Here is a 25,535-nt window from a genome sequence, read left to right as displayed (position 1 = left end):
GACCGATGCCGGTCCACAGAATAATTCTTTTATTTCTGCCTGTCCATAGGTGTAAAAAGGTTGAAAAACACAGTTCTAGAGCACTTTTTTATTTTTTTTTTGCTATTGGGCACCGCGTGTGGTAGGGCAGTTTTTCAGTCTTCCCCTACGCAACCGCAGCTTTTAAAGACACCTGCTTGAAAGCAAGGTCAGTTGAGCGTGTAAATAGACATTCTTCTGCAAAGAAAGATTGTGTCCCTTGCCTTGCACTATTCCCATGAAACGCTAAAATTGATATATTGGGTAAGGGGAAAGGCAGGCAAACAAGAGTCTATAAAAAGTCACTCGAAATTCCCCGAGTTCTTACTAGGCAGCTTTATTTCGAATGCGCAAGTTCAGCCCAGCCTATAGCTTAATTTTATTTCTGTTCCTCTGTGCTGCAAGGGTGTTTGAGAATAGGGCCGTAATGTCCTTGCAATAAAACTTTACCAGCCTTTGTGGTAAAGTTTTTCTGAAATGAGGCCCCAACAGGAAAATATTTCATCAGTTTCAAAACCAATAAAAAGAAGTAGATAAAAGGAATCCTGGCCAAGTGACGGTGCTGCCCTGGAGAAAGAGAAGAGACAGGCATGTTGGAGATAAAGATGAGCAGTATTAATAAGGATTAGTATAGCAGACACCAATTTAGTTCTGAGTCTAGGCCAAAAGCCATTATGCAAGAGGTAGAAGGACTGAAACCATAAGAACGTAGTCCCCTCAGAAACCTGTGATATCCAACTCTTGTCTAGCTTGTATTTTCTTACAGGCCACAAAGGCAAGTGTTAGAAATTCAGAGAACACTCCCCTCCCCCCCCCCCCCCCCCAAGCTTTCAGAAAAAAAAAAAATTGCAGTCTTTCAAAACTGAGACCATCAATATTCTAAGAATAATGTTCCTGTGTCATACATCCTTCTGTGTCCTGGGGAAAAGATAGCTCGATGTTTTTCAACTTTACTGAGTTTAGCTCTCATGAAAAGCGCCAGACTGTCAGATAGCCTTGGGAAATAAAGTTCTCCAGTCATCCGCAGAATACTTATGGCATAGATAATGTAGTATAGGTGTCCTTGTTTTTACTGCCTCTTCCCAATTATACAATAGCTAGTTCTGAGGGTAATAGGATAACTGCGTTCCACTAAACTCTGGCCTAGACTCAACTAGATCCACTTTGTTTCTTTAGAATAATTTGCTGTAGTCCAGAAATGAAGAGGAAAATCCCAGCATGCAATGGGCAGCCATACTCTGGACTTGCTGTGAGAATGCTGACCTGACTTCCAATTACAGCAGGCAACAATGCTGATTTTAACTAAATGCTGTGTGTACTGTCACTGTTTTCAGGAGAAGGAGCGTAGCCCCCCTCGCTTTTGCCCTCTGCTGGTGCCTTTTCAAAATGGCTGCCCTGAGCTCTCGTGGCAGCTCACGGTACTACACAAAGTACCATGAGAGGTCATGGCAGCCATTTTGCAAAGTCACCGTGAGGAGAAAAGAGCTCCTGCCCCAAATGATCACCCGCTAAACTACCAGGTATATTGGGAGAACATAAGAATTGCCGATGCTGGGTCAGACCAGTGGTCCATCATGCCCAGCAGTCCACTCACGCGGCGGCAATCTGGTCAAAGACCAGGGCCCTAACTGAGACTAGCCCTACCTGCGTACATTCTGGTTCAGCAGGAACTTGTCTAACTTTGTCTTGAATCCCTGGAGGGTGTTTTCCCCTATGACAGACTCCGGAAGAGTGTTCCAGTTTTCTACCACTCTCTGGGTGAAGAAGACCTTCCTTAAGTTCATACGGAATCTATCCCTTTTCAACTTTAGAGAGTGCCTGAGGAAGACTACCTACACATGGGAGGGATTGGGCAAGCATGGAGGGGGGACAATGATGCCATCAAGGGGGAGGGGGAGGGGAGAGTGAGAAGGCATTCATGGGAGGGGCAGGAGGGGGTACAGGTTTTTTGTTTGTTTGTTTGGTTTTTTTTGAAAGATAAGAAAAAGACTTATATGGGCTCTGGTCCGATATTCAGCCGGGGCCCACATAACTCATATGCGGGCCTGGCAGGATATTAGACAGGCCTGCATAAGCTCTGCACTTTCAAGCCTTCCTGATTTCACCCCCAATATTCAGTGCCAGTGCCTAGACATGGCCGAACACTGAATAATGGAGGCTAAATCAGGGGGAATATTTTTATAATGGATACATTGGAAAAAAAAAGTATAAAAAGAAGATATATCTTTTGAGTCTTTCTGTTTCTATTTATTTATTAGAATTTATTTACCACATTTGTTTTAAAAAAAAGTTCACTCTAAGACGGTGTACAGCAAGAATAAGCCAGACATAAGCAATAAGCAGTTACAGCAGAAAAACTATTCCAATAAAAGTACACATTACGGCCTAGTATACTGCTTATTCCAAGACAATACATATTAAAACATCTTAAGAGGCAGCAGAGTATGTAAGTGGAGGTGCAACATACGACAGATAATATAGGGTAACAACAAATGTTAGATGGAAAATAAGAGTGCATTGGATGGAAGTGGAGAGGACAGAGGGGTACATGCTGGATAGACATGGAGAGAAGAGAGAGGGCACATGCTTGAAGTGGAAAGGAGAGAGGGGCAGATTATAGTGGAAGTGGGGAGGAGAGAGGGCAAATGGAAATGGGGAGGAGGGAGAGGGGGCAGATGATGGATGGAAGTAGGGAGGAGAGAGAGGGGCAAATGGAAATGGGGAGGAGGGAGAGGGGCAGATGATGGATGGAAGTGGGGAGGAGAGAGGCAAATGGAAATGGGGAGGAGAGAGAGGGGTAGATGATGGATGGATGTGGGGAGGAGAGGGGGCAAATGCTTAATGGAAATAGGGAGGAAAGAGAGGCACATGCTGGATGGAAGCGAGAGGGGGCAGACCCTGGATGAAAGAAGGGGAGAGAGGATAGAGTTAGAGGTTGTGGTAAGAGTGGATAGCGTAGCTGGTTTTAAGAAAGGTTTGGACAATTTCCTGAAGGAAAAGTCCATAGTCCGTCATTGAGAAAGACATGAGGGAAGCCAATGCTTGCCCTGGATTGGTAACCAGAAAACAACAAACAGACTGCAGATAATGTACAAGATGCAAGCGTTATTAGTAAATGCAGTAACATATACAACCTTATAGCCAACCAAGGGACCCGACACAGTCCGTGTTTCGGATAACACACCTTCTTCCTCAGGGGTCCATGGTGGTTAAGGTATAAAACAAACTGCATAAAAGATAACAAAACACGCCAATCACGATCAAATGGAGTGGCGTGTGTTTGTTATCTTTTATGCAGTTTGCTTTATACCTTAACCACCATGGACCCCTGAGATACAACATTAATAATTAATTTTTTGTAAAAAAGGCATATAAACATATCGTTTAAAATTTAAAATAATGGGTTAGATCGACAGACTTACAGACTAATCAATACATAAGGCAAAGAGGGACAGAACTACATTTCAATATTTTAAAGTACAGCAGAGAACCATAAAAAGGAGAGAACGTTAGGGAGGGTAAAATAGAAACATGAAAGAAACTAATGTAAAATGTAAGCATAATTTAAAGATTAAAAGCATCTTTAAAAAGAAAACTCTTTAAGTTACTTTTAAAACGACTCAAATTATTTTCCTCTCTTACATGCTGAGGTAAAGTGTTCCAAAGTTGCGGAGCCATCACTGAAAACACGTCATGTCGTCGAGTTCCAATAATTTTCAGAGAGGGGACTACCATGTGTTTCTGATTAGTGGACCGGAGAGAACGCAATGTACTTTACGGGATGAGTAATTTATTAATAAATTGGGGTTCATTGGTGGAAAGGGTTTTAAATACTAGGAGTAAAATTTTAAAAGTAATACGGTGGTTAATTGGAAGCCAGTGAGATTTAGTCAGAAAAGGAGAGACATGGTCGTATTTTTTACCGTTATGAATGAGTTTAACGGCAGTGTTCTGGATTATCTGAAAACGCTTCTTTTCTTTTTGCGTGACATTTATTAATAAAGAATTACACTCATCAAGCTTAGCGATAATTAAAGAGTGAATTAATATATTTAGTGATTTTGGCTCTAGAAACTTAGAGATGGAGCGTCCCCTCAAAATTGCCTCTTCTGAGAAGTCCTCATTGGCTGCCTCTTCGAGCCAGGGATGATTTTAAATGCTTTCATACGCTGAGAGATTAGAGAAACTCAGGCTCTTTTCCCTGGAAAAGAGGAGACTTAGAGGGGATATGATAGAGACCTACAAGATCATGAAGGCATAGAGAGAGTGGAGAGGGACAGAAACGGAGAGAGAAAGGAAGACAGAGAGAAATAGAGAGAGAGAGAGAGAGAGAGATAGATAGAAAGAGAGAGAGAAAGGAAGAGAGACAGAAATAGAGAGATAGAGAAAGATTGGAGAAATTGGGGCTCTTTTCCCTGGAGAAAAGGAGACTTAAAGGGGATATGATAGAGACTTACAAGATCATGAAGGGCATAGAGAGAGTAGAGAGGGACAGAAAGGGAGAGAGAAAGGGAGACAGAGAGAGAAAGAGAGAGAGACAGAAATACAGAGAGATAGATAGAGAAAGATTGGAGAAATTGGGGCTCTTTTCCCTGGAGAAGAGGAGACTTAGAGGGGATATGATAGAGACTTATAAGATCATGAAGGGCATAGAGAGAGTAGAGAGGGACAGAAAGAGAGAGAGAAAGGGAGAGAGACAGAAATAGAGAGAGAGATAGAAAGGGAGAGAGACAACAATAGAGAGAGAGAGATAGAAAAGATTGGAGAAACTGGGGCTCTTTTCCCTGGAGAAGAGGAGACTTAGAGGGGATTTGATAGAGACTTACAAGATCATGAAGGGCATAGAAAAAGTGGAGAGGGACAGATTCTTCAAACTTTTGAAAAATACAAGAACGAGAGGGCATTCGGAAAAGTTGAAAAGGGATGCTAGGAAGTTCTTCTTTACCCAGCGTGTGGTGGACACCTGGAATGCGCTTCCAGAGGGCGTGATAGGACATAGTACGGTACTGGGGCTCAAGAAGCGATTGGACAAGTTTCTGTTGGAAAAAGGGATAGAGGGGTATAGATAGAGGATTACTGCACAGGTCTTGGACCTGTTGGGCTGCCGCGTGAGCGGACTGCTGGGCACGATGGACCTCAGGTCTGACCCAGCGGAGGCATTTCTTATGTTCTTATGTTCTTACGACGTTTAGTTTTCAAAATACGTCATGGTTTAACTGCTGAGCCACTTATTCCATTGGTCCAGAATTTTTCCAGACATGTTACACGCAGATCTGCGTTCTTATACATTGATGTTTCCTTTCAAGGAGGTTTGTTCAAAAGTATCTGTCGAAAATTCCTTTTCTTACGTGGCAACATTTTTTTTTTTTTTTTTTGGAACGATTTACCTCTCCCTGTTCACGAGACAAACTCCTATCAAGTATTCCATAAATTTCTTAAGACTTTATTATTTCCAAAATTCCATGAAGAATGATGTTTTAGTTATGTTTTAATTTGTAACTTTATATTTCTTGTGAACCCCGTCAAGCCCTAGTCTCTAGGGATGATGCGGTATATAAGATCAATGATTAGATTAGATAGTAAGCGTGATCCAGTGTTACATAGTAACATAGTAGATGACGGCAGATAAAGACCCGAATGGTCCATCCAGTCTGCCCAACCTGTAAGGAGCCCTATCTGTTCAACGTCATTTGAGATTTTATAAACTTTTATCATACCCTGTCTCAGTCAGTGCCAGGTGGCCCAATTACTTGTTAATTTCACTGTTACTCACATGTCCCTGTTCCTTGACTCAGCAACGCCGGGGTAAAGATTTTTCAGTCACCGTTGTAAAGTTCACAGCTCTGATCTGCACATACATTTACAGCATGTTTTCAGGATATATGCTAACATAACAGAAAAACAATGTACACTTCTCCCTCTATATTCGCGATTTCAGCATTCGCGGTTTTGATTATTCACGGTTTTTAGCTTGCTGGCTCCTCCCCCCCTCCCCCCCAATTATATCAGCTTGCTTAGAGAAATCGCCGATTCCAAGCATTTACAGAGAAAATCACTGATTCCCAGCACTTTCTTCACCATGTTTTGCCTCTCCTTCAGGAACAGACCAGGTCTCCCATCATGTTATTCACGGTTTCACTCTATTCAAGATGGTTTTTAATAGAAAACAGCGAATAACATATGAAAAATTTATTTGCGGTTTTTCTGTATTTGCGGTTCTGTTAATTCCCTATCACAGCGAACACAGAGGGAGAAGTGTAGACTGTATATTATCACACGCTAGGTTCCCTCCCCTCCCCCCTACACCTAAAGTCTAATGGCAGAACATTGAAAGAATAGATGATTGATTAAGTCCAAGAGGTGATATAGGTGAGATTACAAAGTTTCATCGTACTGTGCTAATAATGTCATGCTATACTAGCAGCTGTGTATAATGGAATAAAATAAATCATTTAAAAACAGGGTCGTCTTATTTATAGAGCAGGCCCTGAGCAACGCAGATGACAAGACTCATAATTCACCAGGGAGGTACTGATCCAAAGGCGTTAAGCTCCAGAATTTGTTCCGTAAGAATTTACTTTCCACCTAACGGATGTGTAGCCCTTAACTAAAAAGTAAGGCTGCATTCAATTAAAATTTCTAGTCTGATTAATCATGTAATTAAAAGTACTGTATGTTATTTATGTATTCTTTTTCCCACTGCACGTCCTTAGAACTCTAGACAGGTAAAATTCTATGTTTATGCCGATGATATAACAATACTGATTCCTTTAACATCTTTTACGACTGAAGTAAAAAAATCAGATATCGTTAATCCAGGCACAAATAGAACAATGGACTACACTTCTCCCTCAATATTCGCGGGGGTTAGGGGCAGAGCCGGCCTGAGAATATAAAAAACCCGCGAATAATATTCGGGCCGGTTCTGACCCACCCCCGCCTTCCCCCCGAATCCCGGACCTTACCTTACGCCCTCTGAGACTCCCTGGAACCTTACCTGGTGGTCTAGTGGGCTTTTGGGGCAGGAGCGATCTTTCTATGTTCCTGCCCCATGCAGATCACTTGTAGGAAATGGCTGCCTTCAGCTTCCGTCGTAGCATGGGGCAGGAGCGTAGGAAGATCGCTCCTGCCCCGAAAGCCCGCTAGACCACTAGGTAAGGTTCCGAGGAGTCTCAGAGGGCTTAAAAATAGCCCCAAAAGGTGTCATTAGGTGTGTCTCCTTGCTCGCAAGTGCATTTTGCAATCTTGGACTGTTTCTGAGCCTCCCTCTTATTGGACTTGGAGATCTCTGGTACATATTTTGGCCGCCTGGGAGGCCCGAGAGGTGTCTGGTCGCCCTCGACGGCGGCGCAACTACCTGCAAATTTGGGGAGCCTTTTTGGATTCCTTATCTCCTAGAGGTCGTAGCCTCCTTTTGAATTCTCTTGCTTAGCTTCACTAGTGTTCCCTGCGCTTGTTCCCCTGGTCAGTCACTGCCGATCTTTTTTTATGTGTGTGTTTGGGGGGTTTCCTCTTGATATAGCCCATGGGCCACAAGAGTACGGGCCTTTGCCATTCGAGAGACCCCGGAGGGGTAGTTGCTTTGTGGGGAGGGGGGGGGGCCGTTGGGTGGAGTGGTGGGGGGTTGGGTTTGCTCTTTGAACTGTTTCTGAAAATTGAGTATTGCTGGATATTGATTCCTTTGTTCTTGTTCTGTTTCTTGCTCTTTGTTTTATTTCATGTTCACAATAAAAATGATTTGAACATAAAAACATAAAATGAGCCCAAAAAATTTAAATCGATTAAAAAAAAAAAATAATCGCGAATAACCGAATCCGTGGATACTGAAACCGCATATTCGGAGGGAGAAGTGTATTAAATTCAAACTGAAGCTCAATCCAGAGAAAACAAAGTTTTTCCTTGCCAGTCCCAATGATAAAATCATTGAAAAAACACTTCATTTAAATGGTCAAAATTATTCCATAGCTACCATGATAAAAATATTAGGTGTTACACTAGATCATTCGTTATCATTTAATGTTCATACTGACCTTTTGGTTAAAAAATGCTTTTCAATCCTATAGAAGCTACGTACCATCAAAAAATACTTTGATTCAAACTCTTTTAGGATTCTGGTTCAGTCATCAATCTTGTCTACATTGGACTACTGTAATATTGTTTACCTAGGCTCTTACAAAAAGACCCTTAGTAGAATAAGAATAATACAGAATACTGTAGTTCGCCTGATTTTTGACCTTAAAAACATGATAACATAAGTCCTTACTATTTAAAGCTTCATTGGTTACCATTTGAGGCTAGAATTCTGTTCAAATTTGGTTGTATCTGTTTTAAAGTTTTATTGGGATTGCTCCAACATACCTCTCTTCCCACTTTGAATTCTATAATCCTAACAAGAATACACAAAGATCATACTGGTTTTCGTTTCCTTCAGCAAAAGCATGCTGTAATAAGAGATTTTTGGGGAAAACTCTGGCATTTCAGGCTGGTACAATGAATTCTTACTGGAATGCTCTTATCCTTCAAACTCAATCCTATTACTTATTTCGAAAAGTTTTTAAAACTTATTTGTTTGAAAATTTTTTGACTTAATTGTATTTTTTATCTTTTATGATATATTTGAGCATAATTCTTATTTATTATACTTTTACTTCTACTTATTTAGAACTGCCTTTGAGATTAATTAATTAATTAATTTTGAATCTGATTTTGAATTAATTGTAATCTGTATTTTCTCTGAAAAACCATTTGACGATTATTGTAATTCACTTTATGTTCAACTTTTTCTTATTGTAAACCGCCTCAAACTGAAGGTTTAGCAGTATATAAAAATAAATTATTAATATTATTATTATTAACTCTCTATTGCCCGTCACAATGAGCTTCAGTGGGAAAATAAATAAATAAATAGCATATCTTTAATTGTGATTATACTGAAAATTTCAATCAAAATGCAGCCCTAAAAATAATTAAATAAAAACTAATGAAAAGATAAGAAATACAAAGTGAAAAATTGCAAAGTGAAGAATCAAATCTTCTAAACCTGACTGGTTGTGGGTGAAAAGGTTCTGGTCCCAATACAGCCTCACACGCTCTGTCGTTTGTAAGTCAGATGCATCTGGGGACAGTCTCTTTAGGAAGAAGCCTAAAGAGCTCAAGCTCAGGTTTGTCCCAAATAAATTGTCCATTTATGAGTTTTTCATCCATTTTTATAGCATTGTACATGGGTCAGTTTTTTCAGCATATGACCGTAGGAAAAACCATATTTGGTAACAGGATACATTAGAAAGAGGTAGCAAACATAAGGGGGGGGTTTAGTGGGAAGTTTCCATCTAAGGTCTAGCAATGTTTCTTATCTTTCTAAAGCACAAGATGTAAGACACAGAGCTCAGAACACAAAGAGAAAATGACCTTGTGATTTAGCAAACATACAAACTGTTTTCAGTAGGAATAGAAAACTTACAAGGAATATATGTGCCCCTTCAGTGGGTCCCCCAGGATAAGATTAAGAACCACTGCTTTAGGCCTATCTTGGATATGTGTTGGGGTCTCCAAGGAACCTGGGGCTTAGGGAGTTAATGATTTGGGTTTAGCACACGTCTTTTCAGTAGCGGCTTAATGTGAATTACGTTGAGGTACAATAGGTGTTTTCTTGTCCTTGGAGGACTGACAGTCTAAGACAAGAGGGTTAAGTGACTTGGCCAACTTCACAAGGAATAAGTGGGATTTGAAGGATGGCTTCTCTGATTCTCTGCCCTAGGAACATAGCCATGAAGGATAAGGTTACCATATTTGTGAAGTCAAAAAAGAGGACATCTGACCCCACCCCCACCCCACCTCCATCTCTAACCTGCACCTCACTAGCCTCACCCTTGCCCCACCCCCCACCTTTCACCCATTTCCTTGGTCCCCCTTCCTATCTCTTTTTAGTGCTCGCTTCTCTCTTTCTCTCCTTTCAACTCTCTCCCCCAAGGGGGCTTCTCCCTCAAACCCCGCCTAGGTATTTTTCCTTCCCTCTCTTCAACACCCCCAACATGGGTGCTTCTCCATCCCTCCTCCATGGGTGCTTTTCTCTCTCTAGAACCCCCTCTCTTGCATGTTCTCTCTCACCCTCCCTCTCTCCAACTCTCCTTCCATGGGTGCTTCTCTTTTTCTATCTCTCCCCCCTGGATGGTGCCTCTCTCTCTCTCTCTCCTCTGATCCCAACATACCTCCTCGCTGAAATTGAATCTTCAAACCGGCTGGCAGCAGCAGCAAGGTGAGCCTGCTGCCGTCGGCCCAGAAGTGATTTCAGAGGAGAGCCAAGCCAGCACAAAAAGCAGGCTGGAAAAGTTGCTCGCGCTGATGAAGATTTAAAGAAGTGGGGGTGGGGAAGGGAGGGCGTGAGCATGACGTGGGGGGGGGGGGGTGGAGAAGTGCCAGCGCCCACATCAAGATGACACTCAGGATGGTACGCCCCCCCCTTTACTGCGCCACTGATTTTGGCTAAGAAACTGCTCAGCCCGATGTTCAAACCTCCCCCAGGAGGAAAACCGTACGTCTGGAAAATTAGATTACAGACTTGAACAAGGTTTCTTCCTTATTCTTTGCTGTAGAAAACAGCAATTTGATGTAGACAAAGAAGAGAAAAAATTGTGATTTAGGGGGAATCCATCAAAGGGTGCTAAGTGTGTTAGCGCATGCAATGATGTTAGCACACGCTAACCACTAAAGACGTCCATTATACCTTATTATGCGGTTCATAGTCAAATGCCTTGCGCTGAGTTATTCCTGCACTCAATTGTCTTGCTCTGAGTAATCCTTGCGCTCAATTGTCTTGCGCTGAGTTATCCCTGCGCTCAATTGTCTTGCGCTGATTTGTCTTGGCATTTTTGTCTGCGCGCTTTTGTCTTGCGCGCATTTGACCTGTCGCCCTGTCTTAGTGCGTAGAGGGCTCCTTTTACTAAGCAGCGTTAGGGCATTAACACGTGGAATAGCGCGTGCTAGACGCTAACACCAGCATTGAGCTGGCATTAGTTCTAGCCACCTAGCACAGGTTTAGCATGCACTAAAATGCTGCATGCGCTAAAAACACTAATGCAGCTTAGTAAAAGGAGCCCAGAGTGTGCTAACACTTTTGCACACGTTAACGCGCTTAATCCCCTTTGATAAATTCTGCCCCTTAGTAGTTTACAATTAAAAATGGCATCCACATAATTATAAGATCATGATTATGCCAAAAGCAAGTTGCAGAGAGAACCATGACTTCCAGTTAACCCACAAAAAACTTAAAGGGAAAATAATAATTCCCTAGCAACAGCAGCAGATGAATCCAGAGACCAATGGGATAGCCCACGTCTACCAGCAGGCGGAGATAGAGAAACTGATTAACAAGTGGTCCTATTGGCTGGCACTCCTCCTGTTTATCCAGTATTCTCTATCTCCCAGCAGGAAAAGGTCGCTATTCAACTAGCTCCTGAATTCTGGCTGTGACTGGAACTTTATTTTCTCCTGTTGAGGTTTCTCTTCAGCGAGACTGCCATTCTGTTTCTCCTGTTGAGGTTTCTCTTCAGTGAGACAGGGGTGTCTGGCTGAACGGTGCCGGCTTTAGGGGTTACACCTGGGCCCCCCAGGTCCCTGCCTCACCCTCCCTCCAGTGATAGAGGGTCTGACTGGGTCTCAATTTTAATAAATAATAAATATCCAATACAGCGCACAGTATTTCTTTGAGTCATTAACTGTCCATTGAAACGACATGCATGGTAGGCTTTCGCTTCTGTTATTCTGGCCTGGTTCTCCAGTAGAGTATCCCTCTTCACATGAATATTCATGCTTCTCCTCTAATGTAGTATAAATTATTCAAATATAAAAATGGATGCCATGTTGGCTAGAAAGAGAAGAAGAAAGAAGAAAGAGCAAGGCAACTCCGATGCACGGAGGGAAGGCATTCATTTTGTTTCTCATTTATTAGGCTTGATATACCGCCTCGTTGCAACGCAAATCAAAGCGGTTTTACAGTACAAAATTTAAAAGCTAAAAGATCTAATACTTATGTTCATGCTGTACAAGATGAAGACGGAAGGATAGTTAAGTCTGATTTTGACATTTTGAGCTGTTTTCGGGAATTTTATCACGTATTATACACTTCGGAAATAAAGGCAAATGCAAGGTCATCTGCTTTTCTGGACAATTTGGCGCACTCTACGTTATCGGATATTGACTATGAAATGTTATCTAAAGATCTAATTGGGAAAGAAATTTGTGAGGCCCTGGAGGATATGGCTAAAGATAAACTGGAAAGATTTTTCTAAGAAGTCCTTTTATTAAGATGCGCTAAATGCTAAGGGCTCCTTTTACTATGCTGCGTTAGGGCTTTAACGCGTGGAATAGCATGCGCTACAATGCTGCGCACACGACGCTAATGCCAGCATTGAGCTGGTGTTAGTTCTAGCCGCGTAGCGCGGGGTTAGCACGCGCTAATCTGCTGCGTGCTGTGACAGGGAAGCCCCTGTTCCAGCATCCAGAACTACACTACCCAGCATGCACCCTGTCCTAGGCCCGGGAAAACCTGGCCTGGAGTCGGGACAGCTAGCACAGTCAGGAAGGGGAAGGGGAAAACAGGAAATTGCAAAGCCCAAAAGTCTAGGGGGGAAGTCAGTTGACCCTAATCAATTTCCCTATTACTCCTTTCCTGAGGCTGTGAAGCGGAGGTCCAACCCAGAAGGGGGTGGGGCTAGTCCTCAAGCAAGACAAACTAAAAACCAACCTAGGAGAGAGGAACCTGGAGGCACAAGTGTAGCAAATGCTAATCAGCTTCCAGCCAGGAAGGCTTGCTGCTATCCTAGAGAGGTGGTGCCTCAGCCTAGAACTCCAGGGTGGAGACATCCTAGCAGAAAAGTGAGTGAAAGCCCGGGGAGGTATCTCAATGTGGCAACCAACCCTGGAGCAGGGTTCCCAGAGACTGGCCAGAAAGAAACCCGGAGAATACAGAACTAACCCAGAAACAAGGAGGTAATTGGGGAAGGGAGCCTGAGGTTACCGGGGGAAGAGATAGTCTGGTTCCCGAGTTTATTGATTGGGACATGAACAGTGTGTCTGAAGAAGGGGAATATGGAGAGGACATGGAGTTAGGGGAAAGTATGACCTAGGGTCCTTGCTAACTTTCCCCAGGCATCCAGTTCCAGACTGGAGTTCCCAAACCCAAGCCCGGCTAGAGAAGGGCAGGACCAGTCCTCTTCAAGCAGGAAAATGTATTACTTAAAACTTCAAGTTGCCTTTCCTCAACCCAGAAAGGAAAGGAATTAATTGAGGGGTCTTTGTGCAAGGGAAACAGTGTCCCTGACCCGAAGAGTTTAACCAGCAAGTTGGAAGCTAAACTTTTGTGGGGGGTTTTTCTTCTTCATTTTTGTGTTTGAATTTGCACTGGGGAGTGGACCTAGAGGATCCAAGCCGAGCCCAAGAACTTGGGACAGATGTATGAACGTTGAGAATGTGCAAAGCTGATTAGTGTATTGCCAACTAATTTTCCTTTGAACTTAATAAACTTAAACTCAGTTTCTGGAAAATCCGGTTTCTGGGTTTTGATTTCACCAGCCATATAAAAGGCGCTACAACATAAATCTACCTGTGGTCCGAGCCAAGTTTCCCACCTACTCAGGAACCGGCCCGGCCACAGTGCGCTAAAAATGCTAGCGCACCTTAGTAAAAATGCTAGCGCACCTTAGTAAACGCTAGCACGCCTTAGGATATAATGGATGCCTTAGCATTTAGTGCACGCAAAATTGGTGAGCGCATCTTAATAGAAGGACCCTTAAGTTAGATTATAATATGTGGTGGAATATGGCGTGCTTATACAATAAATGCGAGAAAATATACACAGTAATGAGTGGCAGTTTGAAGAGATTTAAGAGAATATAGGAATGTTTACTAAATTTTAGTGAGTAATTGAAGCTAAGAAAAGTTTTAGTAATGTATGACATCCAAGGACTGATTTGTTGATATTGTTCTTTTAGGTTATTATATTGGATTGCTTATTGTTGTTTGTATAAAATCTTTCAATAATATTTACAGAAAAAAAAACTCAATAGAATTTGAACTCCATTAAAATAGGAAAGAGCCTACATTTCAGATAGACACAGCCGCTGATCCAAACGCGGCAAGGGAATCTCCCTGCTGTGATCTTAGTAAAAGAGGGGGTTAATGTCTTGTAAGAGAAAGGTGATTTGGCCTAGACTGTGGAAAAACAACAGTGTGTAGTAGAATTTAGATTGTATTTGTATCCAGAAAGTTCTTGATAGATTGAGTCTTAGAGCAAAGAAACAACAGTTCTCTGGGACCATATAAATTACTCCCTAGCGCCCTATAGGCAGAGATGGAGGGCGTGTGCCTCCCAACCACGCTTAAGCTTGGTAAACAAACACAGCCAGAGGAAATTCAGAGAAGTGTGGAGAAGGCAGAGTTCCAAGCTGCTGACGTGAACTCTGCTGAAATGGAATTTATGGAACGAGGTTCCTCTTATATAACTGAGCTTTGTCTTGGTCGTTCTTGCCTGTGCAGCACTCTGGCTTTCTGTGGCATAGTGGCGTGCTGTGTAAACCCAGTCCCATTCTTCTGAGCTGAAGGTGAAGAAACTGGGGAGGATTTGAGAACAGAATAAGAGACATGATCTTGCATTTTCTTTAGCCAGCAGTGGCTGGAAAAACAATTTCTGTTGCTGCTAAAGATGTAAATGGTAAAAATAAAAATACGGATTCAAAATGTTGTATGATCGTGGCACCGAGGTACTCCTCCAGCCCTTCAAACCCAGAACGCACCCAAAGAGAGGGAGAAAAAGCCTCAGACTAATGTAGCAGTATAGAACCAAAAGGTACAAATCAAAACTGCTTTTGATACTTTCACTGTAAAGGTACAAATCAAAACTGCTTTTGATACTTTCACTGTCAAAAGAAACTCCCTCACAGAACAGCTCAGGTTTAGAAAAGGGCAAAGTCACCCAGAGGCATGTTCAAGGACAGCTGACAAAAGACGACTTGAGCTCCAACGCTGTCACATCTTCTCCCAATCTTCCCAACAAGCGACCTTGTTTCACCAATGTTTTGGCTCATCAAGGGAGCAAACAGTACAGCCTTAAAAAGTGCAGCCACGCGGAGACCAGCCCCAGAATTAAGGAAACAGACACAAGCACTTAAATCCTTCCCTCCAACACGGACCTCACTGCCAGTCCAAATCAACCAATCAGCATTCAGCTCAGCTCTTATCAAACACAGCTGATTGAAGAAAATCATAACGTCAAAAAAAGAAAAAGCAGCAATAAAAATGATTTCCAACTTAAAAAAATGCTTGCCACTGTTTTAGACTAAAATGCTAGCAATCTGATGTAACATTTCAAACCTGATGTGGAAGGACAATGACCATCAGCTTGCAGGTATACTAGCAGGGCTCCAAGCAGTGACGTACCTAAGGTAAAACTGTGACTGAGTTCAAAGAAGCGTGGGATGAACACAGAAGATTTAGAATCAGAAAATAATATTAAATATTGAACTAGGCCAGTTACTGGGCAGACTTGCACGGTCTGCGTCTGTGTATGGCCGTTTGGTGGAGGATGGGCAGGGGAGGGCTTCAATGGCTGGGAGGGTGTAGATGGGCTGGAGTAAGTCTTAACAGAGATTTCGGCAGTTGGAACCCAAGCACAGTACAGGGTAAAGCTTTGGATTCTTGCCCAGAAATAGCTAAGAAGAAAAATTTAAAAAAAAAAAAAAAATTTAAATTGAATCAGGTTGGGCAGACTGGATGGACCATTCGGGTCTTTATCTGCCGTCATCTACTATGTTACTATGTTACATGACACCTGAGGCCAATCATTTTAGCCCCCTCACCCCCACCCCATATAAAAAGGGATCGGAGGAGCACTCCCTTGGAGCTGTACCCGGGGTGTCCACTCAGGTACGCCAATGCCTGAGGAAGGGAATTTTGGTCTCCTAAAGTTAGTTTACAAAATGTATTAAAATTAGTCCAATAAAAAGATTACCTTATTTCCAGTTTATATATAGTTTATATTTCCAGTTTATATATAGTTATCAATACAGCTACAACCCTACTTTATTCTAAAGCAACAACAACAAAAAAATTTTCTACCTTTTGTCATCTCTGGTTTCTGCTTTCCTCATCTTCTCTTCATTCTCCATTCTATCCAGCGTCCACTCTCTTTCTCTGTCCCTTCCATTTTTCTCTTTCTGTCTCCACTACTTCCCCTATGCTCTGGCATCTCTCCCTTCTCCTTTCCTTCATTCCTTCCCACTCCAACTCACCCCATGGTCTGGCATATGCTTCCCTTCCCCCATACCCTGGGATCTCCTTCCATCTCTTCCTCTCCCTCCATACTCTGGCATCTCCTTTCCTTCCTTTCCCTCCCCCTCTTTATTCCCGATGGTCTGGCATCTCAGTTTCCTTCCCTTCCCTCCCCCATACCCTAGCATCTCTCTCCTCTCCTTCCCTTCCATCTATTCCTACCCCTCCATGGTCTGCTATCTCTTCTCTTTCCTTTCCCTCCCTCCTTTCTCCCTGGTCTGGCATTTCTGTCTCCTTCCTTTCTCTCCCCTCATGCCCTGGCATCTCTGTCTCCTGATCCATGGCCTGGCATCTCCTTTCCTTCCTTCCTTTCCCTCCCTACTTTCCTTCCCCCATGGTCTGACATATCTCTTTCGTCTCTTCTCCCTTCCTTGGTCTTTCTTCTTCCTCCCTCCCTCTCTCTTTCTCTCTCTCTTTCTCTTTGTCACCCTCCAGCCAGCAGTGCAACATTCACAATTTACTGCTCTTGCCAGTGTTAGGCCTTCCTTCTCTGCCAGGTCCCACTTACCTCTTGAGTCCTTGAAGGCAGGACCTGATAGAGAGGAAGGCCTGATATCGACAAGAGCAGCAAATTGTGAACAGTGCTGCTGCTGTGCCAGCCCTCAGAGCAGTCGTCTGAGCAAGTATTACTGGAGACTTCTACCAAGAGATTCTTCTAAAGGATTTGGGGATCAGTTGATCTACTACCAGAGCAGTGGCAGCACATCTATAAGTTGCTGGTGGGGATCCTCAAGCCCTGCCAACTATAGTCCACAAATCTCTCCTTCTGTGTACCTTTAAAGGGCTGATTTTTGCCGGCAGTTTGCAGCCTGATACACGCTGCTTACGCCAACTCCACAGCCTTCCTTCTGGTGCACTCCATCTCTGGAGAAACAGGAAATTGCATCAGAAGGACGGCTATAGGAAAGGAGTAAGCAGCGTGTATCAGTCAGGCTGCTCGCTGCCGGCAAAGATCAGATTTTTGAAAGGTAGGCAGCAGCAGCAGAAGGGGAAGCGAAGGGAGGGACCAGATGAGATCACCTTGCTTTGCCTGGTTGGGAGAGGGAGAGATGGGATCTTCTGCTCACCCAACTGGGGTCCAGGTCCACCCAAAATTGGGTATCTGGCTAGGCCCCTACACCAAAGGAGAGCATACTGACAACAGGAGATCCCGATAAAAGAGCACCTCTGTTATAGCTTCCAGGGGTATGCCTGGCATCTGACCACCAGTTTGTAGCAGGAGTAAGCATGTTGTAAAAATGCAAAATAAAAATTCATGAAAACGGCTGCATCACTGAGCAACTTACATAAGCATGTACTGTTGCTTGCACGTGTACATGCTAATTTTTGCATGCAAGTGCTATATTTCAGAGAACTACACAATTAAGAAGCCAAGCAATTAAAGAGCCACAGGGGTTGCCAACCTAATAACACTGCTTGTGAGCCAACTAGCATGTAGCATTAGTCCAATCCATGACCTGATACTCGTGAACAATATATTCCGAGGCTAGTTAGTAATTGATCAAATCAAACAAATCACATTAAGTAAGTCATCGAAAGCATATTCAGAGTACATAAGGACATAAGCTGTGCCTCTGCTGGGTCAGACCAGAGGTCCCTCCCGCCCAGCAGTCCGCTCGCGCGGTGGCCCATTCAGGTCAAGGACCTGCATAGAACCCCTGAATCCCCTTATCCTTCAGAAATTCATCCAAACCTTTCTTGAAACCCTGTAGCGTACTCTGTCGTATCACACCCTCTGGAAGCGCATTCCAGGTGTCCACCACCCTCTGGGTGAAGAAGAACTTCCTAGTATTGGTTCTGAAACTGCCCCCTCTTAACTTTTCCTCGTTCTTGTATTTTTCGAAAGTGTGAAAAATCTGTCCCTCTCCACTTTCTCCATGCCTTTCATGATCTTGTAGGTCTCTATCATGTCCCCTCTAAGCCTCCGCTTCTCCAAGGAAAAGAGGCCCAGTTTCTCCAATCTTACGGCATATGTAAGGTTTTCCATACCTTTTATCAGTCGCGTCGCTCTCCTCTGAACCCTCTCGAGTATCGCCATATCCTTCTTAAGGTACGGCGACCAGAACTGGACGCAGTACTCCAGATGTGGGCGCACCATTGCCCGATACAGCGGCAGGATAACTTCTGCCGTTCTGGCTGTAATACCCTTCTTGATTATACCTAGCATTCTGTTCGCCTTTTTTGAGGCCGCTGCGCACTGCGCCGACGGCTTCATTGATTTGTCTACCATTACCCCTAATTCTTTCTCAAGGCTACTCTCGCCCATTACCAGCTCCCCCATCGTATAGCTGTACATCGGGTTTCTGTGTCCTACATGCAAGACTGCATTCCTCTGTATTAAACTTCATCTGCCATTTAATCGCCCACTCTCCCAGTTTGTTCAGGTCCCTTTGTAAATCTTCACAGTCCTCTTTGCTCCTAACCCCACGAAAAAGTTTTGTGTCATCTGCGAATTTTATAACTTCGCACTTCAGCCCTGTTTCTATGTCATTTATGAACAGCAGTGGTCCGAGTACCGATCCCTGCGGGACACCACTCGTGACCCCTCTCCAGTCCGTGTAGTGGCCCTTCATTGTGTAAGTAGGAAGGCGCTTCAGGTAGCCGTCGGAGAGTATGACTCTGAAACAACACAGCTCAGTTCTTCATTGATCCGTGGCTTAATTTTCTCTGCTTTTTATACTATACAGTCTCTTCATAGCGAACAATTCATACTATAATCTTCATAGCGAACAACTTAGCTTAAATCCTGTTTAAAAACCGTATGAGAAAGGACGCTCCTAGAGTTGAGCTTCGTTGTTGGATTCTAGAACAGCTGAAGCCGTTGCTGCGGGGGAGGTAATTTTGGTAACCTACCAAGGAGGCGGGAGCAAAGATGGGTCTTTAATTTAAATACCATGGAACCGATTGGGCTGAACTCCATGACTGAATGGAGAGCATGTTTGGTTTTTTTTAATACGACATCAGTGCGAGCTCAAGGGACCTGCAATCTATCAAAGGGTTGAAGAGCAATGGCTGGCAGGAGCATGATGACGTCATTCCGTTGATGAGATAAACCATCCATGACGCCGAGAAGCCATTTTTTAAAGCATGTGCGAAGGTCCTTCAGATGGGCCCTGGGCCACCAGTGGAGGGGTGCCAGCAAGGAAAAGGGTTGGAGAGGAGAAATGCTGGCGCCGGCTGATTGAACAAAGGACGTGCCTCTTGCCATGAGTGGCACATCCTGTAGGCAGTCAGCTGGTGCCGGCGCCTCTCCCCCCTCCCTAGTGTCTCGCGGCACACCTGAAATCTCAGGAGGCACACAGTTTGCGATACACTGCTATAATGGAATCTGGGTGCCAAGATGCCATAATAGAACAGACTCCCACACAGCACTGGATTGCCTGAAGGGGGTGCCTAGTTATAGAACTGCCCCCTATGTGTAGGTGTGTGAAGTTGCATTGCCACAGGTCAGCAGTGATAAATAGTGCGCGACCTGCATGAGGTTACACCAGAAAATAGTAGATGTGGGCCTTTTCAGCTTATTACCTCTGTGTGCTGAAAGGTAATCCTGCCTTAAACAAACAAACAAATTAGCCATTTCCTCTCCATTTAATTTGCAGCTAAAATAAATGATTGCTGAGTTGTTTCACTTTCCAGATTTTATACGAAGGACATAGAGTTCACACAGTACTGTCTAGTGGATATCTGTAGGGAAAAACACAGCCGAGATTAACTAGCCCTGGAGGTCAATCCAATTCTGCACAGCAAAAACAACTGGAAGATGTTCTGAATCAAATTTGGTTTTACTGCAGAGACATGTTAATCTAAATGTTTGTGTATTAAACATCCCGGGGACAACGCTCCGACTCACACAGGCTTTGCACCACGACTCAGAAAGGAAAATGCATGCGTTCTTTCTTCATGAAACTTGTCATGTGCAAAATGTAACCCGCAGACATTGTGCCTGCTTTTTTGTGCAAATACTTTTTCAGCAGAAGATAATACGCGTTTGAAATTGCAGTTTATACATGTTAATTCAATTAGATTATTAGGTCGGGCCTATATTCGTGATCACGTAACATCTTTGTCTTTAAAATTCCATTTTCTACCAATGGAATTTAGGATTAAATTTAAGATCCTGATGTTGGCACATAATCATCATCATATATAATAAAACGCTAAGCGCGCATGCACACTCACGCCGCGTGTTCCCTGATCTGTCGCGCCAGACAAGCTTCCCTGCTCTCCACCTCACAATACGGCCCTACCGGCCGAAGTGTCTTTAGACGCTGCCGCGGCAAGGCAGTGTGGAGCGGCGGGTGCCGGGAGGAGGCCGCGGCGGCTAGCACCCCCTGCCCTCTTCGTCGCGGCTCAGGAGAGACGTGGCAGTGCAAGGCCTGGATGTCACCGCTGCGCGATGCGACGCCTGCGCGCTGCAGTAGGGACTCTAGAGGAAGTGGCTAGAAGTGCAGACACCAGCTCCCCGCGACACGGCAGAGGCCCCGCACCAGAGTGAACTCACGCTGCCACCCAGAACTCCCCCACCTCTGCTGACCCTTGCCCCTGCCTGTCCCACAGGGCACCCCTGGCAATCCTGGCCCACAATAGTCTGCCCAGACCCAAGGAGACACTGGAACACCAACAATGCAACAGGTACTCTAATGATGCTGGATAGGGTGAAAAAGGTGGAAATAGGAAAAGTAAAAGGGGAATATTGGTAGGCAAAAAGAAGGGAGAAGGGCTACTGATGGACAGGGGGGGGCAGGGAAGGGGTTCTGCTGGACAGAGGGAAAGTAAAAGGAAGGGAGAAGGGCTACTGCTGGACAGGGGGAGTAGGAAAGGGGTTCTGCTGGACAGAGGGAAAGTAAAAGGAAGGGAGAAGGGCTACTGCTGGACTGGGGGGATAGACAGAAAGAAAGGGGGGCTGGGAGAAAAAAAGAAAGACACACATACAGAAAGAGAGAAAGAAATGCCTAAGTCTACACATCTATTCTAGCACCCGTTAATGTAACGGGCTAAAAAACTAGTAATAATAATAATAATTTATTTCTTATATACTGCCAAAGCCGTAGTAGTTCGAGGCGGTTTACAGCAAAGAAGGGCTGGACAATCAGCGAATGAGGACAATCAGCGAATACAGATACATAGAGAATTATTTCAGCTACAGCCTTTATATCTTTCTAATTTGGTGCTATTTTATGCCCCAAGGTGTTTATTACGATCTCTGAATGATTATAGGGTAGTTGTTCCTCACATCTCGAAGGCACGTCTTGCATCAACTAGAGATTGTCAGCTAGAGACTTATCTATTCACTGAGGAAACACGATCACCTCACGGCGGCATACCTCGACTCACACTGGCTCCCAATATAAGCAAGAGTACAATTCAAATTCTACTGCCTACTATTTAAAACCATAAACGGAGACAGCTCAGCCTACCTAAACAACCGCCTAATCCAAACAGACATAGGAACAGACATAGGAAAACCCACAAACCGTTCACGCATCCCCCAATCAGAGACGTCAAACAAAAAAAAAAGTGTACGATGGCCTTCTAGCAATACAAGCGGCAAAACTAGACTCCCAACTCTCCAATTTACTGATAACGACCCCAGACTACAAATCGTTCAGAAAAGAAATAAAATCCATGCTATTCAAGAAATCATTGATGATAAACTAACACTGCAAAAGACTCGTCCCAATTCTCTGAAGCAACTCGCTCTACTCTTCAATTCCTCTGGAAATGGCCTGATAACTTCTTTTGTAATCCGCCTGGAATCGCAAAGTAATGGCGGAATAGAAATCACTAATGTAATGTAATGTAATTGTGCATTTTTTTTAAATTTAGTTCCACGGTTATGGAATAACATGCCCATAGACTTGAGAAAAGAAGAATCCTATATAAATTTTAAAAGACGTTTAAAAGCATATTTTTTTCAATTGGCTTTCCCAATTTAAAACAGAGTTAGGGACTGTGATCTGTGTTTATATAATGGTTGATTTTGTAATGGAGAATTTTTAGCTGTCTGTATAAATTATGGTTCATTGAGATTTGAGTGTTTTATTGTTTTGTCATTAGAATGTTTTTTTATGGAGATGTAGTTTGTTATTATATTTATGAAGAATTTTTTTTTTTTTAACTTATGTTCTTAATCTTTCCTTTTCTATTTTTAATGGGATTCTTTTCTTGATGAATGCGATTTATGCATTGTAAACCGCTTGGATCCTTTCAGGCCGTTATGCGGTATATAAAGTTTTTAATAAACATAAACATAATTTCCTCCCCCAAATTAAATGTCCCTGTGGAACTCCTTCCCCTAAAAGTATCTGAGAATACTACGTGCTGAGAGAGGGCAGTTATGAAGTGGCCACAGAATCGGCACAACCCTGGAGAAGGATGAAACAGGGTAGAGAAACCAGCACCTCAAGCCAGGAGAAGCACTTCATATGCTCACATGCGCGCTTCGATAACGGTGTGCCAAGTTCTTCAATTGTTTAACTTTATTGGCGGTTCCGCAGAACATTAGACTCCTGATGCAGGCCATTCTGTCCGAAACATGTACAATGTCGAGTCATTGAGTGAATAAAGAAAGTCATTATGCACACATCATCTCACCTGACGTCTTTGGACATCTCCACTGACTTTGTGTTCACGATTGACTTGTGGAGGTGACGCTCCTGTTTTGTACGTCCATCTTTGTATATCAACATATACATATATGTCGGGTCCCGGTTCTGAAGCCCCACCGATATCTCTCCTCACTTATCTCCCCCTAGGCTTCCCCCGTGATCTCCACTCATCGGGCAAAGCCCTTCTTATCTGTACCCTCCTCTTCCACTGCCAACTCCAGACTCCATCCCTTCTTTCTTGTGGCACCGTATGCCTGGAACAGGCTGCCTGAATCAATACGTTCATGCTCCATCCCTGGCAGTGTTTAAATCCAAGCTGCCTCTGAATTCTCTTCTAGTTGACCCAAGGTCAGAGAGTGTGACCTGAGATTTCAGAAATTACTGAAGACCTAGTCTTTGACTAAGTTCTCCAACTGATTAGCATCAGATTATCCTGCATTTAGGCATTGGAATAGGTTTATTGGTGACTGTCTGGTCCTCGAGGTTACCCCAACTTGTGGGGTCTATAAGCCTATCTTTTTTTCTCTCAGGCATATAAACCGCTCAGGGGCAGAGGTTTGCAAAATGGTCTGAAAGAAAGTGGGAAGAGAAAGGAGCTCTGTTAATTACAGAATGAAAGCCCAAGAGCTAGTCTCGACTGGCGGCATTAACGCGGGACTGGGTGGCCCGCGGTGTAGCCCGTGGGACTAGCTGAGGCAGGGAAGGGGGGAGAGGTAGCGTGCCCGAGGGGGGGCGGTCCGCGTCGCAGCCGAGGGGGATTGTGGGTGGGAGGGATTAAAAGGCGGCACTCGGAGGACCCGAACAGTTTCGGTCCTCTAAAGCGGCTTTAGGCAAGGTTCAGCTTTCCGGCCGGGTTCGAACGCGCGGGTGAGGCCTACCTCGAAAAGCTGGCCTGTCAAGCGCAATGCCTTAACCACTGGTCTACCGCTCCATTCAGTGTAGCATTTCCATCACAAAATATTGTCTTCGCAAGCACGGTGGGTCAAAACTGTTTCTCAAATTCTGCAATGTATAAAGTAGCAACTGAAGGGGCCATTACGGCACTCATTATAGTCTCTTTTATTTGTTAATAAAAGGAGTTATTGAAGCAGAAAACATTTTCTGTGAGTCCTATTGAAGCTAACCTAGCAATAAATTCTATTGGGATTCTTAGACAAAAATGTCTCTGTGTGGTCTCCCTTGTCATTTGAATTGCTTCTAGTTGTGGTAAATTGGTGCAGGGGTGTAGCCAGCCATCTGATTTTGGAGGAGCCCAGGGATGGACGAGGGAGTCCATACATTTCCTATTCCCCTCCCCCCCCCTACTAAAAATAATACCTTTGCGGACGGAGATGTTATTGCAGGAAAGAAGAAATAAGTGGTGTGCCTCTTTGAGCGTGCGCAATTTGCACGAGAACCAGGAACGTTTGGGGGAGTACAGCAGGAGGCGATGTGAGGAAGAGGGGGGGGGGGGCGACTCAAGCAGTGAATTTCTTTGGCTAGTGGGGCTTCAGCATCCATGACAGTTCTTGGGCAGTTTTGGAGGGAACCTGAGAAGTTTGTTAAAGTTTGTTGAAATTCTGTGACATCATTGAAGCTCCGCCCCCAGCGTCTGACATCATGGTTGACCCTGGTTGGCTAGAGCTTCGGGTTTCGACATCGCTAGAGTTGCCTATCAGCCGGGTGAAAGAGTGTCCGGTCCCTGGGAAGCCTATGTAATAGTATTTGAAAGGATTTGAAACATTTTGTGTGAATGCATTTATTAGTCTTGGGTTTCTAGTTCGCCCTGACCCTGTTGTCACAGTAGAAGGTGGTTAGAATGTTATTGTTTTTCCTTTGCAGTACCCCTCCTGAGGAAGCCAATCGTGAAGTCCGGGTTGGGGGAGTTTAACAGCTTATGGCAGTTGCAATGTGTTAGTACTTTAAATATGTACCCGGAGCAGTGAAAGAGCAACAGCAGTGCCATCCTGCATTCAGATAAGTTGCCTATCTTTTCCTTGTATGTTATTAGCAGGTGGCAGAGACAGTGAACTTGCTGTGATGGTCTCTATTATAACTGACTCTGTGACTTTTCACTAGAGTTTGGTTATGGGTCTGAGCGTTCACTTAGAAACCTAGAGTCACTGTGTGACCATAAAAGTATTTGGTTGTTTATTTATGTGGAAATAAGGTGATTATTTTTTGAATTGTTCTATGTTTCTATAACCATAAAGCTCTATGACATCACAATGCAGGTATAAAGAGCCTTAGCCTATTGGAAGAGGAGATGCAAATGTTAAGAGCCTTAGCCAATAGGGAGAGGAGGAGATAGTGGATGCTGCGGATGTTTCTATGGGATTGGCTCAGAGAGAAAAAGAGATAATGGTTACTGCGGATGGGCAGACTAGATGGGCCATTGGGCCTTTATCTGCCTCATGTTTCTATAACCATAAAGCTCTATGGCATCACAATGCAAGTGTAAAGAGCCTTAGCCAATAGGGAGAGGAGGAGACAGTGGATGCTGCCGATGGGCCATTTAGCCTTTATCTGCTATCATGTGCCTGAAGAACTCTCTCAACTGTTTCACCCTTCCTCCTTTAGGCTGTTAGCATTGCCTCAGATTTAAGT

At 43.8% G+C, this 25,535-nt stretch overlaps 1 long non-coding RNA gene across 1 annotated transcript; it reads right to left on the bottom strand.

Annotated features, from left to right (window-relative positions):
* Positions 1-510: 510 nt before the first annotated feature.
* On the bottom strand, positions 511-24,448 carry LOC117358929. Its single transcript, XR_004539122.1, has 3 exons — positions 24,267-24,448; positions 5,792-5,866; positions 511-585 (listed from the first exon to the last, which is right to left on the bottom strand). It is a non-coding gene; the product is annotated as an uncharacterized LOC117358929 (long non-coding RNA).
* Positions 24,449-25,535: the final 1,087 nt, after the last annotated feature.

Source organism: Geotrypetes seraphini, chromosome 4 (genome assembly GCF_902459505.1).
Source record: "Geotrypetes seraphini chromosome 4, aGeoSer1.1, whole genome shotgun sequence".
Classification (NCBI taxonomy): Eukaryota; Metazoa; Chordata; class Amphibia; order Gymnophiona; family Dermophiidae; genus Geotrypetes; species Geotrypetes seraphini.
The sequence above is the reverse complement of the archived record's forward strand: the minus strand, read 5'-3'. Positions and strand labels throughout refer to the sequence as shown.